At 40.6% G+C, this 17783-nt stretch overlaps 1 long non-coding RNA gene across 4 annotated transcripts in view; it reads right to left on the reverse strand.

The window, feature by feature from the left end:
- The window catches only part of LOC139076511 (uncharacterized), a 135465-nt gene that overhangs the window by 11612 nt on the left and 106070 nt on the right, over positions 1-17783 (reverse strand). For 2 of the 4 annotated variants that reach the window (XR_011528213.1, XR_011528215.1), the window contains exons 2-4: positions 16440-16556; positions 14121-14958; positions 11345-11456 (exon numbers count right to left, since the gene is read on the reverse strand). This is a non-coding gene — a long non-coding RNA (uncharacterized lncRNA). Of the gene's footprint in view, positions 1-7198; positions 10667-11344; positions 11457-14120; positions 14959-16439; positions 16557-17783 lie in introns of those variants that run through there. The other 2 variants (XR_011528212.1, XR_011528214.1) reach the window with 2 other exon arrangements.

The following is a 17783-nucleotide window of genomic DNA, read 5'->3' on the forward strand; positions in this document are numbered from 1 at the left end:
TGTAAACCCAAAATTACACAATGTTATAAACCATTATGAGCTCAAAATTACTGGAAAAAAATAATATAATCTCTAGGATCAATGAGGCACAGTCAAATCTTTTCAAATCCAGATCATGAAAAACCCTTGAAATAACTGATTAAAATAAGAAGTGACCACCCATTCAACCAGCTGAGCTGAGGAATTTACCTAATAAGGTTATTGGCTGTAACATTGCACACACAGGAGCAGAATGGAAAAGACTCTCACATCACAAAGGCCCAGTTGAAGCCAAAATTAAACATGCTGATCCTTGCTTTCGACCTGAGATAAGATGTAGAAATGCTGGCGCTTATCATTGATTAAGCATCTGCTTGGAATTTCTTTATTTCTTTTTCTGCTTTCACAGAATACCTGCTGCAGAAATGCACAAAACTGCAAGATCGTTGGAAACCAAGACATGAACTATTCTTTACATTTTGGTATAGTGACCCCAAGAGTGTATCATAAACAATGAACTGGGAGTTGAGCCAGGGGAAACAAGGCTATGATTTGCTACCTAGCCAGCTAAACTAAGAAAAGCACCAGTGGTATTTTGCACCCAAGGCACAAGGACAATTCTCGTTTAAAATACTTGTTTCTGTTATCATGTCACTGTTAAGCTGGGAGCTCTCCGCAGCTCCACCGATTGGATGGGGAAGGAAGTCATCCTCCATTTTCCTTGATCATTCCACCCCATCCAGTTTCTTGGGAGATGATAAAGATAAGATGTGCCAGATATAGATACACCCACGTGAGTCACAAAGCATATGTCCCATTCTTCAGTTTTGAAAATAGTCTTTGTACTACGTACCCGTCAGATTAGACTAGGTTATGCTGTAGTGACATCCTCCAAATCTCAGTGGCTTCAAACAACAAAGATCTATTTCTACTTGCATGACATGTTCCTTATTGCTATCTGGGGGCTCTACTCTAAATCATCCTCACGTGGGGACCTAAGCTGATGGGGCAACCAAACATTTGGAATGTTGCCAGGCTCTATGCTAAATAGTATGCTAATTCTTTAAACTTCTGCTTTTGTTTCATTGGCTGAAGCATGTCACCAGAACACTCCTGAGTTCAATCCTGCCATGTATATGAAGGAATAAAAATCAGGATATTTGTGAACAGTGCTATGACCCTTTGAAAAGTTCTACATATTCCTGCTGGGAAGGGGTCATCAGAAAGGTAGAAAAGTGAAAGGAAACAGAAGTGAAGCACAGCCAAGAGCAGATTAGAGATGCAGATATGAGAAAATACACTGGGGGAAGATGGGATTTGTGGAGATGATTTTCAGTCACTCGTATGATCTATATTTAGATTTTTGACAGTTGCATATGCACAAGCAATCTCTCTTCTCACCTTCTCCCTACTTTGGCTCTTCAATTGATAAAGAGTGACAGGCAGAGGGGGTGATAAGCAACAAGATAGCACTATGCTTGTGTGTGTGTGTGTGTGTGTGTGTGCGTGAGAACATGCATTCTGGTATGGAAGAGCTGTCCTGTAAAGCAGGTTGTTCTATTAATCTTACAAGAAAACGACCAGGGTTGAGATGTCTGAGAATAGCGGCTAGCAAATAGCTCCCTTTATGACACTTGTAGGTGTCCACACCTTGTGCCCACCAGAAGCTCCTTGGCTATGGAAGAGGGAAATGTTGGAGATTCTATAGAACACATTCAGTACACTGAAATGTCTGAGTCAAAAGAATATCTCAGGCCCGAGAATGGATGCTCAGATCTGGGAAGCAAAATGAATGCCACAGACACAGATCCTCCTATTGAATATGAACCTAAGATACACTAAATAATGTTTTTAAAAATCCAGTGAGTAAAGGATGAGCCATTCCACAAAAGGGGCTGAGAAATCAGGAAGTTCTTTGAGGAAAAATCCACTTAGACACTTGCTTCAGCACTTCATTCACTGATATAAATTCAGTTGCATTAGGGAGATAAGAATTTCAATTAAACAACTAAAAAATACTTAGAAGAAAATATAGGTAAATAGTTATGTGATGTCTGGATGGGAAAGGCTTTTTAAATATAAAAGCTATAGGAGGGGCCGGTCTGGAAGCATAACAGTTAAGTTTGAGCACTCAGTTTGCACACTGTGCTTCGGCAGCCCCCAGTTCATCAGTTCAGATCCCTAGTGTGGACCTAGGCACCATTTATCAAGCCATGCTGTGGCCGGCATCCCACATATAAAGTAGAGGAAAATGGGAGCAGATGTTAGCTCAGGGCTAATCTTCCTCAAAACAAAAAAAAAAAGGTACAGGAATATAACCGCTAAAGAAAAGATCAATAGATTTGACTACATAAAAATTTTAACTTATTTGTCAAAAAATCAAAACTAAAAGGTACGTCAAACTGGAGGAAATATAGACACCAAATATAATAGGCAAAGAGTTAACATCTTCACTACGTTAAGAGATAATAATCCAGTAATATAACAAAGAATATGGCTAAGCACAAAACTTCAACCTCAACTAGTAAATAAAGAAATGAAAGTTTAAAATGAAATATGGATACTATTTTATCTTTTAAATTAGCAAAATATTGGGGCAGGGCTGGTGGTGTAGCAGTTGAGTTTGCACGTTCTGCTTTGACGGCCCCGGGTTCGCCAGTTCGGATCCCAGATGGGGACCTATGCACCAGTCATCAAGCCATGCTGTGGCAGGAATCCCACATATAAAGTAGAGGAAGATGGGCACCGATGTTAGCTCAGGGCCAGTCTTCCTCAGCAAAAAGAGGATTGGCAGTGGATGTTAGCTCAGGGCAAATCGTCCTCAAAAAAAATTAGCAAAATATTTTTATATTATAATATTAAGTGCTGGTGAGGATTCAATGAAAGTGACACTCCCGATCAGTGAAAGAAAACATATTAACATGTTGCTAATGTTTACTTCTGGGCGATTTTGTGCCCATCTTTATACTTTTTTGAATTTTCAAGTTTTCTATCATTTAATTGTACTTTAAAAATCAGAAGGAGACTTCTACTTCCTGCCAAGATGGAGTAAAGCAACTAGGTTTATCCTTCTGTCTAAACACCCAAAAACTGAACGAATTATGTAAAAATAATCATTTTACCAATTACACTGGCTATCAGGTGACAAAGGATACCGGTGATCTCTGGGAGACAGGAAACAAACAAGGTAAACCTCCTGATTTCCAAAGTTATGGCTTTGGGAGAGTTTCCAGGTCAAGGCACAGGGAGAGGGGATACAAGGGAGGCCCAGCATGCTGCATAAATTGAGAAGAATAAGTTGGGAGTCAAAGCAGACCAAGCAGCTAGAATTTGCAGAACAGAATAGCAGAGAGGAGAGATTGCACAGAGAGAGAACCCTGGAGATCTAAAGAGGGTCCAGAATGCATTCAGCAGAACACTTATCAGCACATACATGTGAAGATACCACCCAAGGCTGAGGGAAGACTCACCCTAAAGGATTAGAGGAAACAAGTACCCAACACTCACATAGGGCTCGCAAAAATGTGTATCATCAGCCAGATTAGAAAACCTCACAGGCATTGGAAAGGGTATTCAGAAGGGTCTTTTCTCAGTGGTGGGGCAAAGTTAACCCTACAACAGTGGTTCTAAACCGTGAATAATTTCCCCCCGGAGACATTTTGCAATCTCTGTAGATATTTGTTTTTTATTGTCGTGATTTAATGGGGGTTCTAGTGGCATCGAGTGGGTAGAGGGCAAGGATGCTGCTAAATATCCTACAAAAAAGGATTATCCAGTCCAGAATGGCAATAGTGCTGAGATCAGAAACGCCCTAGTCTATATGCCATTTAGGTCCTGCCTGAAAGCAAAACCTGAAAGTTTCAAACTATTTCCAAGCAACTTAACTATGTCCCAGATTAAAGCTCAAGAATATTTATGGGAAGTAAAAAAGGTAAAATTCACAATGTCTGGCATCCAGTAAAAAATTACCAAGTGTGAAAAGTAGAAAAATATAATCCATAATGAGGAGAAAATCAATCTATCACAATTGAGTTAGAACTGGCATAGGTTATATTTAGCAGACAAAGACGTTAAACAGTTATTATAACTGTATTCCATGTGTTCAGAAGTTAAATAGAGACCTGGAAGGTATAAAAAAATGACTCAAATTGAACTTCTAGAGACAAAAAATACAACGTCTGAGATAAAAAAATACACTGGATGAGATTAACAGCAAATGAGACGATAGAACAAAAGAGTAATAAACTTGAATGTGTAGCAATAGAAACTACCCAAAATGAAACATAGAAATAAAAACAAACTTTAAAAAATGAGCACAGTATCAGTGGGCTGTGGAACAATTTCAAGTAGCCTAGTATATGTTTAATTGAAGTCTCCAAAGTGGGGAAAGGGAAAAAAATATTAGAAGAAACAATGGCCAAAATTTTTCCAAATCTGATAAACACTATAAACCCACAAATTCAAGAAATTTAATGAATCTCAAGCTAAGTAAATGTGGAAAAAACTACACCAAGTCTCATCATAATCAAATTGCTTACAAGTGATAAGTAGAAAAGCTTAAAAGCAACTAGAGAAAAAAGACATGAGAAGTACAGATGAACAAAGGTACTGATGACAGACGATCTTTCATTTTTTAATTACAATGCAAGCAAAAGACCATAAACCACATTCTTAATGCACCCCATCCACCCTAAAATCCTGTAAACCCAGATTTCTATACCCAGTGAAAATATCTGTCAAACATTAAGGTTAAACACAGACTCTTTCAAACAAACAAAGTCTAAATAAATTTCTCACCAGCAGACCCACACAATGAGAAGTGTTAAGGGGAGTCCTTCAGGCAGAAGGAAGATGATCTCAGATGAAAATATGGATCTACACAAGGTAATGAAGAGCACTGAAAATAGTAACTACATAGTGCTCCATAACTTATCTCTAATGTCTAAAGATACCAGTCTGAAAGAGGTTCTCTATGAACTTCAAAATCTGTGTTAGGACCATTGGCTGGAGCTCCTGGAGAAGCACATGTGCCAGCATTGTTTAAAATCAAGTCAATTCCTGACAGTTCCAATGCATTAGAGAAAAAGAAAATGTAAGTGCTGCAGGGTGATGTGGTGGCAGCAACTTTTGAAGAGTATATTTTTTCCACAGCAGGTGAGTACTAATACGTTTTATGCAATTTATCATCCTTGTCTTTGTTCAAGGGATTTTTTTGTAAAAATAAGAATAAAGATTTTTTTTAATCTTAAGACTATAACAAGTCAAATATTTCATGATTCCTCCATGGCCAGCCAATCAAAATACTCACGTAGGCTGGATAAACTTAAGAGCCACACTGTAATTTGATTCATTGTGCATTGATTCATTCAGCAACAGTTCATTCACTTGACCAATATTTATGGAGCACCTGCTATGTCCTAGGCATCATGCCAGTCCTGCAGATACAAGCATCAACAAGAAAGACAGAGTCCCTGACCTTTCGGTGCTTATTTACTTAAAATCCTATTGATTTCTGATCTTCACAGATTTACCACATCTTTAGAAAGCAGATCAGATAGGCAAAGTGTATAACATCTTTTAAATGGCTCCGATAAATCCCCCCTTTCCTCAAAATTTGTTACTATCTCAAATTGTTCATGCCTGGAGATCCACCGCCCCTTCGTCTCCAGGCTTTGTTCCCCGTACAAGCATCCAGACACTGGAGCTGAGAATAGGGCAGAGAGGAGCATGTATAACCCAGTCATTTTCACCTTCATCTGTAAGAATGTAACAAAGCCTTCTTTGTTGTGATCAGATTCTGGTGAGAAGACATCTGAGTTGAGAGATCCCAAGGACCCTGGATACGTGGATGCTGGAGGTAGGTAGACTATGGGGAGAGGCCAAAGACTGGGGAGGCTAGGACTAAAGAGAGGCTGAATATGTGCCACGGGCAGACTAGTGGTGGAGCAGTAAGTGTAGCTTACTGTACCAGTAAGGGCACCTGTGAGCGTACCCACATCATATTTGCCTGATGTTCACCAGGTAGCATCCACTCTCTCCCATTTGGCCCCTCTACCCGCTGTACTTCCACAGCAATTGCTGAGTCCACCATTCTCCCTAAAATTGGTCACAATATTCTATGCATGGCTAGCATTATTGTATCAGACACCTATTTATCTCACGTCACTTTCTTTTATTTAGTTTTTGGCTATCTCAATAAATAGCAAGGCTCTTGAGAGGGTGAGCTCTGTTTTCCTACGCCTTTATGCGTGGCAGCTTGGTGAAGTGAAAAGAATAATAAATTGATTCAGACTTGCTCCTGCCATTTAGTGTGTAACCTTACTATCTGTAAAGTGGAAACGATAATACTTTCTTTGCCAGGTCATTATAGGAATCCAGTGCCTTGATAAATGTAAAATGTTTCATAAGTTGCCAAGAAGCTTACCACTATTTTTTTACACATAATAAAAACAATAATAATAATAATAATAGTGGCCAGCCACTCTGCCAAATCATTTACGTAACTACGCTATAAGGGTGGTGGTATTGTTATCCTCGCTTTCAGGTGAGAAAACTGAGACTTAGAGAGGTTGAATAACTTGCCCAAGGAAGGTTATACAATGGGTATGCAGGAGCAGGACTCCTTTTATTCATTAGTTTTCTTTGTATTTTCCTTTGTGCCCAGCAGAATGTATCACTTACGTAAACTTTGATTACGTGGTTAAGACTATTTACACGGTTTGTGAAGGGAAACAGAACTATCTTTCCCTTTGTGGGCTCCCCTGCTGTAATAGGCTGTTACTATGTGTTTACATTTAAAGAACATAGCTTGCCCTGAGGTTTACCAGAAGTCCTACAATACAACCCTCTGCTCTCTGTGACTGGGGGTGATTACACTTAAGACTAGGCAGCACTAACTTTCTCCTTTCAAGCTTTTCACTCTTTGTCACTAGTTGTAAATAAGTCTCCTCCCTGGTAGATAGTGTTTAAAACCTCTCATCTGACTTTCTGTCTCACTGAGCATCTCAGTCTGGGAATCCTTGGGGGCAATAGACTAGCAGAGCGATGCCTGCGTCGGCCTCCTGCATCTCAGCGTCAGCCGGTTGGTGAAGGCCCCGAAGGGCTTTATTCACTGTCATGACAGCACTGCTCCTTCCAGCTTTTATCTCCCCTACACCTTTGAATACAGATTTGTGGTTTCCAAGTTGCAGTATTTGCCACACTCCTAAAAGATATTTACCATTTTTATCTGCAGGTGAAAGTTCTGGTTCCAAAGAAGCCAAATACAAAATGTGGTTCTTTGCAGGCTCGACTGAAAAATGAACACAAATCCAGTTTGGTTGTCTTTGTCTTCCTGTGACGGGCCACACAGGTTTAACACAACATTATGGTACACCCAATATAATCACCCCCCCCCCCAAAATCAGAGTTTACATTTTACAGACGAGGAATCAGAGGTCCAGGGAGCAGACATGGCTTTTCCAGGATCACACGGCTTGTTCGCGGCAGACGTTGGTGCAATTCCAGCTCTCCTGAGTTCCCAGCACACAGTTCTTTGTTAACGCAAAGATCTTATTTGGTCCTGACTCCGTAACCAAGGTCCCCACGTGTCTGGTGGACCCAGGTCTCTAGAGGTCAATCTTAAAATGCTGGTGGGATGGAGTATTCCATTCCATTTACTTCACCCCACCCCCACTCACGGAAGATTGCAGAGGAGAAAAAGGGGCTTCTCGAAAATCTGGTTCCCGTTCCCCCGACATTTTCAATCATCTCTACATAATGAACATTCGAAAACCATACGGAGCTCGAGAGCCTGAAATCTCTTTACCAGCTAATCACACGGTTCTGAGCAATGAGAACCGGAAAAACAAGGGCAGAGCATTATTTGATTTGTGTCGAGCTGGTGATGTTATCTCACTCATCATTGGTCAGGGAGGTTGGTCCCTCTTGCCTTTCCGGTTCCCATTTTGAAAACATCATATGAGATTAAATTAAAGGCATCACCAGCCTTGTGTTTTACTTGGTACTTAAAGCTGTCAGGAAGGACCCCTGGGCATCACACTGGGTAGCTGGACCATGAGCCCTGCCTGGTATGACCCCCTCCTCTCTGGATTCTTGAGAGAAATCATTTGTTTGCATCAAGTCTTTCAGCATCAGCCCTGGAGTGCCGACAAGCACAGCTACACAGAGCCAAGCGTATGTCTGTCTCACCAGTTTCATATTCATGCCAAGAAGTTCTCAGTTACACCTGAAATTTCCAAGTAGCTTCAGTGTTCTTGGAGCATCTGAAGATGAGGCAGCAAATAGAAAACAAAAAACACTGGCAGCCAATGAGCCAGGCGAAGAGCATGTGGTTGAGGATGCTGATAAATCTCTCGCTCTCTGACACCCTCAGCTATCACCCTCATCTTCTCCCGAGGCTGCTGCATCCTGCTGGTGCGTTGATTGAATTTGGAGCAGATAGACCGCATTGGCTCCATTGTAAAGGGAGCGCTTGTGTCATCAAGAGAGGTGGCATGCTTTACTTGGGAAGAGACGATGAATTTAAACAAGTGAATCCCTTACAATTATTCAATCAAATGCTAAGAAACCTGGACATGGGCAGGAGGAAGCGGGCAAGTCACCCAAGGAAGGAGAAGAGGGCCATTATCTGCTTTCCCAGGCTTTCACCTCCTGGCTCTCCAGCCATCCTCTCCGTTCTGCTCCACAGGTTTCTGTTTTAAATTAGCTCTAAATGAAATAGAATTAAAATATGATGAAGTAGCGTTTAGGTGACACTGCTTTGCATTTAAATCCCTGAAAAACATTGCAGTTCCAAATTCTGAACACTTTCTGGTTCAAGGCATAATCTGAGTTTGAGGATAAGAATGATTTTTATAGCTTCTTTTCAAGAAAGAAGAAAAAAATTGCTAAATTTAACAAGAAAGAATGTGAGTAGTTGAAGAGGAAAAGCCTAGCACAGCAAAGAGAATAGCTGCTGGCCCCTTGCCTCTGACTCCAGGTATGAAAAGGGAGAAATGTGGGGGATGGATTTGACTTTTCTTACGTGTTGAAGAAGTTTAGCAATATAGTTATAGTCTTTAGAATGGGCCTATCTGGTACCTTCCAACTCTGCGATATGTGACTATAAGACCAATTCAAATTAGATGTGAAGCCAGAAGAGTCCTTATTGAATGAGGAACCACTTGCCAATTCCCTTATCCACCCCTCCAATCATCTTTGCTGAAGCTCAGACAGGCTGGTAACTTGTCCGAGATTGTCCTGCTGGGTGGCAGCAGACTGACTACTACCACCAGCTAGCCCCTGGTGGACTTTCCATTCTCACATTATCTAGTACAGTGTCCAAGGCTCCAGGCTGAAAACCCAAAGCTACTAAGATAAAACCATGAGAACCCCAAGGATGGGAAACTCTCTGATCTTACTGAGAAAAAGGAGGCTTTTGACTCAGCCCGAGACAGTTTTTGAGATCCATCATAAAGTCTCAGACTTAGAAGCATTCCTTGAGGTGCTCAGTCTTTTCGAGGATGCACACTTCTTTGCATAGGGTGACAGAGAAGAAACATCTTCCATGCTCACAGACACATTATTGGTTACAAACCGTATGAAACCCTCCTGAAGAGTTCTGAAGCCATATTCGAGGAGGATGATTACAAGAGAAGAATCCTCAAATATCAACAGCACTTTGAAGAGAAATATAAAGACCACTGCTGTGATTCCTTGATAATTACAGTTACTGAGGAATTAAGTGTGCCTGTGAGCAGATAAAGAAGAGTCTCTTGGGCTGGGCTCCCAGAGAGCAGTCGTGGGGGCTGAGGGAATCCCTTCTGCATTGTCTGCATGCAGAAAACAGGCTCTCTGGGGAAGTTCCGTAAAGCAGAAATGTTCAGTGCTGCTAATGACAGAGAGGAGCTCACTGACCAAGGGAAGCATCAGGTCTCAGGTTTAGCTGAACATCCACACTACTGAGAGACTATGAAAAATCAAGTTCACTCTCACAAGAAAAACAGGTAAGGGACATGATAGACAATAAAAGATTGAATAAATACAAAAGGAGAAAAAATGCTCAGGGTCACATAATATAGTAAAAGATATATTTTTTGATATGTCAAATAGAAAAAAAAAATCACTCTAAAATTGTAATCCTCTCTTTCCAGCCTTCTCATTTAGCTCTTGTAGAAGTCTGTAACCCAACATATAAAATAAATATTGAGTACATACTGATGTAAATCGTTGATTGAATAAGTAAGTGTCGGTCAAGAGACAAGTCTCCCACATAGAAGCATCCAGAAGCATTTATGCGGATGCTCAGCTCTCAGGGAGGTGGAGCATAAGCGTGCAGTGAGCAAAAGGACAGAATAACAGGAGTAACTTTACAGTAGAGAAACGTGATAAACACTGTCTCAGCCAGGTGATCAAGGTCAACTTCAAAAGTTATAAGTCACATTCATAGGATGTACCCTGGATGCGAGGTCATGAGAATGGCGCTTTCCTTCTGTGGTTTTCCTCCCCTAAACCCATAATCCCGGTCTAATAGTGAGAAACATCAGATGAATCGAAATTGAAGGGCATACTCCAGTATGCGTGATCAGTATTTTAATCCTCAGAGCTGTCTCGGTCATCAAAAACAAGAAAAGTCTGAGAAACTGTCACAACCAATAGCCTGAGGAAACGTGACAACGAAACATAATGTAGTATCCCGGATGTGATCCTGGAACAGAAAAAGGACGTTAGGGAATCCCTGAGGAAATCTGAATAAAGTATGGACTTCAGTTAATAACCAATAACCAATACCAGTATTGGCTCATTTGCAACAAATATACATACCAATATAGGGTGTTAAGACTAGAGGAAAGTGGGTGTGGTGTATACATGAACTCTCTGTACTGTCTATGCAGTCCCCTGTAAATCTGAAACTCTTCTAAAATAAAAAGCTTGTTAATAACAACAAGCAATAAAAAGCTCATCATCAGAGCTAAGTAATGTCCAGGAAGGACGGTTAACAAGCATTTCATCTGCTCTCCAGCTTCACATTTGGTTGAAACTCTTTATAGGGGTCGTATCCAGGTTGGAACAAGTGTGTAAAGGCACCAATAATCTTTCCTGCTCTGAATGTTACGGCTTCGCTAGGTTTCCTGGCGGATGAGAAAGTTCTTTCTGACCCCTCCCCTTCTTTCTGTCTCATTACAATCCTGTCACCCGAGCTGGAACAGACAGCAGACGCTACAGCAGGCCCTTGCTCTGCTCCGCCTCCCCCATACCTCTAGAGTTTGATTTAGTAATATGCCTGAGCTGCCTCATTATTTCAGTGTAGCCAACAGGAAATTAGGACTGAAACCACATTAATTCTTAATTGGGTATCTTTTATTAGACAGAAAACGGGAATTACCGTGTGCTTATCTGCACCTGAAGAGAGTAACCGGATGCAAACCAGCCTCTGCGGATCTCAGACCTGCCCCTCTCACGCTGCCTTCTCCATGGCTGGTTGTTCGCCACAGGATCTGAGCGCGAAGGAATCAGGCATGGTAAGAACAATACTGGCAATGACAGTGATAACACCTAACGTTTATTGAGCACTTACAACGTGCCAGGTACTGTTCTATTTGTGTGCTGGTTTTGGGGTTTTTTAATAAGCATAAGCCGGATTCAGAAGACCACGAGTAAGTATAACAACTTTATTTTCCTCCTGCCCATGACTTTCAGTTACGCTATCCTGTCACACTCCTAGACAATATAGCGGTCAAATTAACATTTTTCAAGTCACTCTCGGGTGTGAACAAACATCCTCACTCTGCTACGCTAAAAAGTCCAGTCCAGTCTCAAATCAAAGCTGCAATCTCCAGCCCATCTGAAGCTTCTCCTACTGAAGCTCAGGCTTCACTCAGATTGAAGAAACCTGCAATGGACAGGAGGAGGGTGGGGTGATCCTCTTCTGTACCATTCCTCCGCCTCTTTCTTCTTTCACTACCTGCCTCTATCTGTGTTCGAGGAGAGGGAGGGAGAGAGGACAGGGAAGGAGCAGATAAGGTCTCAGCTGACCAGTGCTGATATAATCTGGTGTTGATGTCCCCTGGGGAGGTGCCGCATACCCAAATCCTCGCTCTCACGGAGCGCTGTAGGAGTCCCCTGACTGTACACCTACTATCGACTAGTACCGGGCCTGCCTCTCTGACTAGCTCTTGGAAACCCTCCTTATCACCAACTTATAACACAATAGCCCAAAGAATTCTCTCCGTTAGGGTTACCCAGCCTTGTTGGGCTGATCTCTAGAGATGGAGCCCTTTCAAGTTAACTCAAACCTGATTACTTTTTATGGGGTCCACTCTAGCCCATGGGAAACAGCTTCTCATCTCCTGCCTTTAGTGGAAGCTGCCTTGGCCCACTGTAGCTTTGCTCGTCAGTCAGCAGGAGCAGCTCTGATCATGTAAGACTTTTCCCCTCTCCACTAATCCTCCCTCCTCTGTGTTCAAGCAAAAGAACCAAATATACCCTCACTTCCACCTTCCCCATAACAGGTTTCCAAGCGTATGTCAAGACTGAGCTGAGGTGGGGAAGAGAGAAGCATTTGCATTGAGTGAGTGCTTGAAGTTTTGGCATTAAACTGATTTGCCTCAATATTTTAATATGTTATAATAAAACTGAACCACATGAGATACCACTGCACAGCCATTAGGAGGGCTGCTATCAAAAACACAGAAAATAATAATTGTTGGTGAGAACTGGAGAAATTGGAGCTCTTGTACACTGTTGGTGGAAATATGAAATGGTGCTGCCACTATGGAAAACAATATAGCAGTTCCTTGAAAAACTAAGTATAAAATTATAATATGATCCAGCAATTCCACTTCTGGGTATATGCCCAGAAGAACTGAAAACAGGGTCTGGAAGAAATAGCTGCACATGCATGTTCATAGCAGCATTACTCACAATAACCAAAAAGTGGAAGAAACCCAAATGCCCATTGACAGATGAATGGAAAAACAGAATGTGGTATATACATACAATGGAATATTATTCAGCGTTAAAAAAGAAGGAAATTTTGACACTTTCTACAACATGGCTAAACCTTGAGGACATCATGCAAAGTGAAATAAGCCAGTCACAAAAGGACTAATATTGTGTGATTCCACTTATATGAAGTACCTAAAGTAGTCAAATTCATAGAGAGAAAAAGTAGCATGGCGGTCGCCAAGGGCTAGGGAGCGGGGCAGTGGGAAGTTGTTGTTTAACGGGCGGAGTTTCAGTTTTGCAAGATGAAAAACATTCTAGAGATGGATGGTGGTGATGCTCACACAACAATGTGAATGTACCAAATACCACTGAACCGAACACTTAAAAATAGTCAAGGTGGTACATTTTATGTTATGCATATTTTATCACAATGAAAAATTTTCAAAAACTAAAATGTAGCCCTACTAAAGTGATAAAACTGGGGTTAACAGAAAAAAATTGAAATATTAATAAATGAAAATAAAATCCATAAGTGACAAGGAAAGCAGTGGAGTCAGCTCAAAGTGTGACTAAAAGATAGGAGAGGAGAGTCAACATAGCACTGTTGAAAGACTGTAGTGAGAGAAAAAAATAAAACTTTTTCATGATTTATTCCCACTAAAGACAGCTTGTTCCATAAGCTAATTACATGTACTAATTTATTCTCACAACAGTTTTATGAGGTGAAGTAGAAAGATAAATTTTCTGAAGAAATAAACTGTTCTTAAATGATACATTCTGATCTTCCATCAAAATAAACCAATTTTACTGACTATTATCTGTATGGATCTTTTGGGACCAGGCCTTACTTTTAGTGACTGTTGAAGTAAAATTCAAAATGGCATATTTCAAGTAGAAGAGATATTTGGGGGGAGGAGGACTATCCTAGCTCCTAGTAGAGTACCTGAAATTAATCAGTCAGTCTCAAGGTGAAGACAAGGTGGCAGAATTGTTTGATCACTGAACATTCCCCACCTACAACCTATCTCCTTCTGGCAGAAAATGGATTCAGATTTCAGTCGGTCTATAAATCCAGCAAAACTCGGGGTATGATGACCAGCCTTAGCTCCTGACGCTGGATAGGGCAATCACTAACCCACTGTGCCCTTATGTTGTCATTTTTCATTTTCCATGCCCGCTGCCCTTGGTCTGTTATATCAGGTTACAGCTGTTACCTCAGTCACTCTCCTGTTGTCGTCTACATGGAGTAGTTCACAAGATAATCAGCAGGATTTGTTGACATTGTCATTATTGTTGTTGTTGTTTTCTATCTATTAGCAGCATTTTTAGGACGTGAGGAACTGAGATGTTTCGATTTCAATCACCTCTTTTCTGGAAATTCTTGCCAAAAGCCATTTAGGGTTCTAATAGGCGCTATTAAGACAAGAGGCCCACTTCAATTGGCAAAAACGTTGTCTTTTTCTTCCATTAAATCCAGAAAATGTTGACATTTTTATATGTTTCTTTAGTATTGGTTCAACTGTTAAGGAGTTGTAGGAATATCAAGAACTTTGAAAACAGAACCAGGAAATTGAAATGGAAGCAAACAAATGCTGGCTATTAAGCTGGTGGCATTGTACTCCATGGAATATAAGCGCACAGTCTGTGTTGGCGTGTCCTTATAGAGAGAATGAAAGGGGTCACATTGAGGGTTCTAGCTATCTATTTCTGTGTAGCAAATTATCCAAAAACTTATCAGCTTAAAACAACAGGCGTTTATTATTTCACAGTTTCTGTGGCTCGGAAATCAGGTGTGGCTTAGCTAGACGGCTCTGGCTCAAGGTCTCTCGTGAGGTTGCAGTCAAGATATTGGCTAGAGCTGCAGTCATCTCAAGACTCAACAGAGGCTGGAGGACCTGCTTCCAAGATGGCGCCCTCTCATGGCTATCGGAAGACGGCCTCAGTTCCTTGCTGTTGCCAGGAGGCCTCAGTACCTTGCCACATGGCTGCTCTACCAGATGCATTTGCGTGTCTTCACAGCATGACAGGTGGCTTCCCTTCAGAGTGAGTGATCTAAAAGAAAGGTAAAAGAAACAGCAACAGAGATTTTTTTTTACCAAACACCATCACTTCCACCATATTGTATTCATTAGAAGCAAGCCACCAAGTGCAGCCTGCACTCAAGAGGAGGGAGATTAAGCTCCATCCCTTGAAGCAAGGAATACCAAAGAATTTCTGTACTTTTTTTTTTTTTAAAGATTGGCACCTGAGCTAACAACTGTTGCCAATCTTCTTCTTTCTTTTTTTTCTGCTTTTTCTCCCCGAACCCCCCCCCAGTACATAGTTGTATATTCTAGTTGTGGGTCCTTCTAGCTGTGGCCTTTGGGACGCCGCCTCAACGTGGCTTGGTGAGCGGTGCCACATCCGTGCCTAGGATCCGAACCAGCGAAACCCTGGGCCGCCAGAGGGGAGTGCACGAACTTAACCACTCAGCCACGAGGCCGGCCCCTCTGTACATATTTTAAAACCACCACATTAAGATCTGGTGACGGCTGTTATTGTTTTGTTTGTTTGTTTATTTTTCACTTATGCTCACAGTAAGCAGAAGTATCCTCAAATGAAACAAATATGGACGCCAATTACACAGAACTATTTTCATAAAATATAATATGATACCCTTTATTTTCAGCCACAAGAAACAAATGATTTTTCTCCTTTGAGAGTGAAAAACAGAGAAACTCTTAAAAATCTGCACTCCAAAATTCTAGATAAGAATCAAAACATTTTAAAATGCAAATTATTTCATATTTCTCTTTTTCCAGTACAAAAAGTGATATTTTAATAAAACAGCATCAATTAAAGAAACTACTAATGTTTACACAAAGTTACAATCCTAGATTCAAAATGACTCAGGTCCAATCTTATTTCCTGCCTAATAACAATAGTTAAATCAAGGAGGTAATTCTTGATGAAAATCTAATGCCCAGCCTTTTATAAAAAATTACCACAAACTTGTCACTTAATCAACTAGCATTCATGGTGTAAATTAACATTCATGGTATAAAACCGTTGAGTTCTATCTAGGTTGATTAAACAAGGCAAACCAGGACCCATTCTCATTAAAATGGCTTCAATTTACCTCAATAGCATGGAAGTGCTTTCACGTGTTATTTATGTTTTCCTTTTATAGAATGCATTTTAAAAATCGCAAGAGGTATGAACATTTGAAGCATGGTTAAGGACATCAGAAAAACTTCTTTGGGGTTATTCCATACACAATTTTGAATTATCCAGTACTTTTTGGAAAACACATCCAGAAGTGGTTGTTTAGGTGCCTTCTTTTTTCTAAGCAAGATCAAAATATTGGTCTTTATGCTGCCCTTGAAATTGTCTTTGTTATCAAAATTAGCATCAATATGTTGCAATATATTGTCATAAAGCCCACCTGTCTTTACAATTCCTAAATTGAACTTAAAGCTCAAAGACGGTGGTTTAAAGTCAGGGGCCCACCCTGTGGCCGATGGTTAAAGTTCTGCATGCTGCGCTTCACCCACCTGAGTTGGCGGGTTCGGATCCTAGGTGTGGACCTGCTCCACTCATCAGCCATGCTGTGGAGGCGTCCCACAGACAACGTTGAGGAAGATTGGCACAGATGTTAGCTCAGGGTGAATCTTCCTCACAAAAGAAAAAAATTTAAAAAATAAAGTCAGAATATCCTCTTACCTTCTTGCAAATCACCCGAAAGTCACAAGGAAAATGAGAAATAAAAAATGCAAACTCCAACTGTTTACAATAGCCAAGACATGAAAGCAACCTAAGTGTCCAGCAACAGACAAATGGATAAAGAAGATGTGGTACATATATACAATGGAATACTACTCAGCTGCAAAACAGAACAAAATCATTCCATTTGCAATAACATGGATGGACCTTGAGAGAATTATGTTAGGTGAAATAAGCCAGCAAGAGAAAGATTATCTGTGTATGACTCCACTCATATGAGGAATTTAAAATTATGGACTAAGAACAGTTTAGTGGATACCAGGGGAAAGGTGGGGTGGGGGGTGGGCACAAAGGGTGAAGTGGTGCACCTACAACACGACTGACAAACATTAATGTACAACTGAAATTTCACAAGATTGTAACCTATCAATAACTCAATTATAAAAACAAAAACAAAAAAAACAAAACAAGCAAACAAAAATGCAAACTCCATTTGTGGTGAAACTAGGCAGGAGAAAACTCTACAACACCAAGAAGATGGAAAGGCTGCCAAAAGCAGAGCTCAAGCAGGAATATGTATTAAAGGATAGACAAAGGACCAAGAAAAGGCAAAAGTCCAAGAAGAGGAGGGGACCACAAGTTCCATTTTGTGTAAGGTTGAAAACAGGATTGAAGTTGGAGCAAGAAACACTAACTGAGAATAAGACAGGCAATCTGAAAAGAAGATCCAACAGTTTTTAATATTTATGCACCAAAAAAATAGACTATTCATGGAACATAAACCATAATCCAGGTCTCTCAAAAACTTTGTGAGTTTTCTAGATACTTGATCCCTCTTGTGTTGATAGCCACACCCATACTTCTTTTCAGATATCCTTCTCTCTCCAGAATTAATTATACATACTCTGGGAAAATCAAAAGACCGTATCCACAGACTTTTCCAGAGGCATTTTATGCAGATGAAACAATCTACCTGGGATCCTTTGGATGGAATCCATGGGTTCTGATATATAGTACTTTTATGATCACTTCTTTCTAGATATTCCAAAATTTTGGTTTTAATATCAGATCTTTGAGTCAAAAGTTCTTTAAGAGGGAATTTTAAATTTTCCAATTGATAGAGGCTTTTTAGTTTCTATCTTTATTTTGATTGTGTAGTATTATTGCATTGTGTT

The sequence above is a fragment of the Equus przewalskii genome, chromosome 16, assembly GCF_037783145.1.
Source record: "Equus przewalskii isolate Varuska chromosome 16, EquPr2, whole genome shotgun sequence".
Lineage (NCBI taxonomy): Eukaryota > Metazoa > Chordata > Mammalia > Perissodactyla > Equidae > Equus > Equus przewalskii.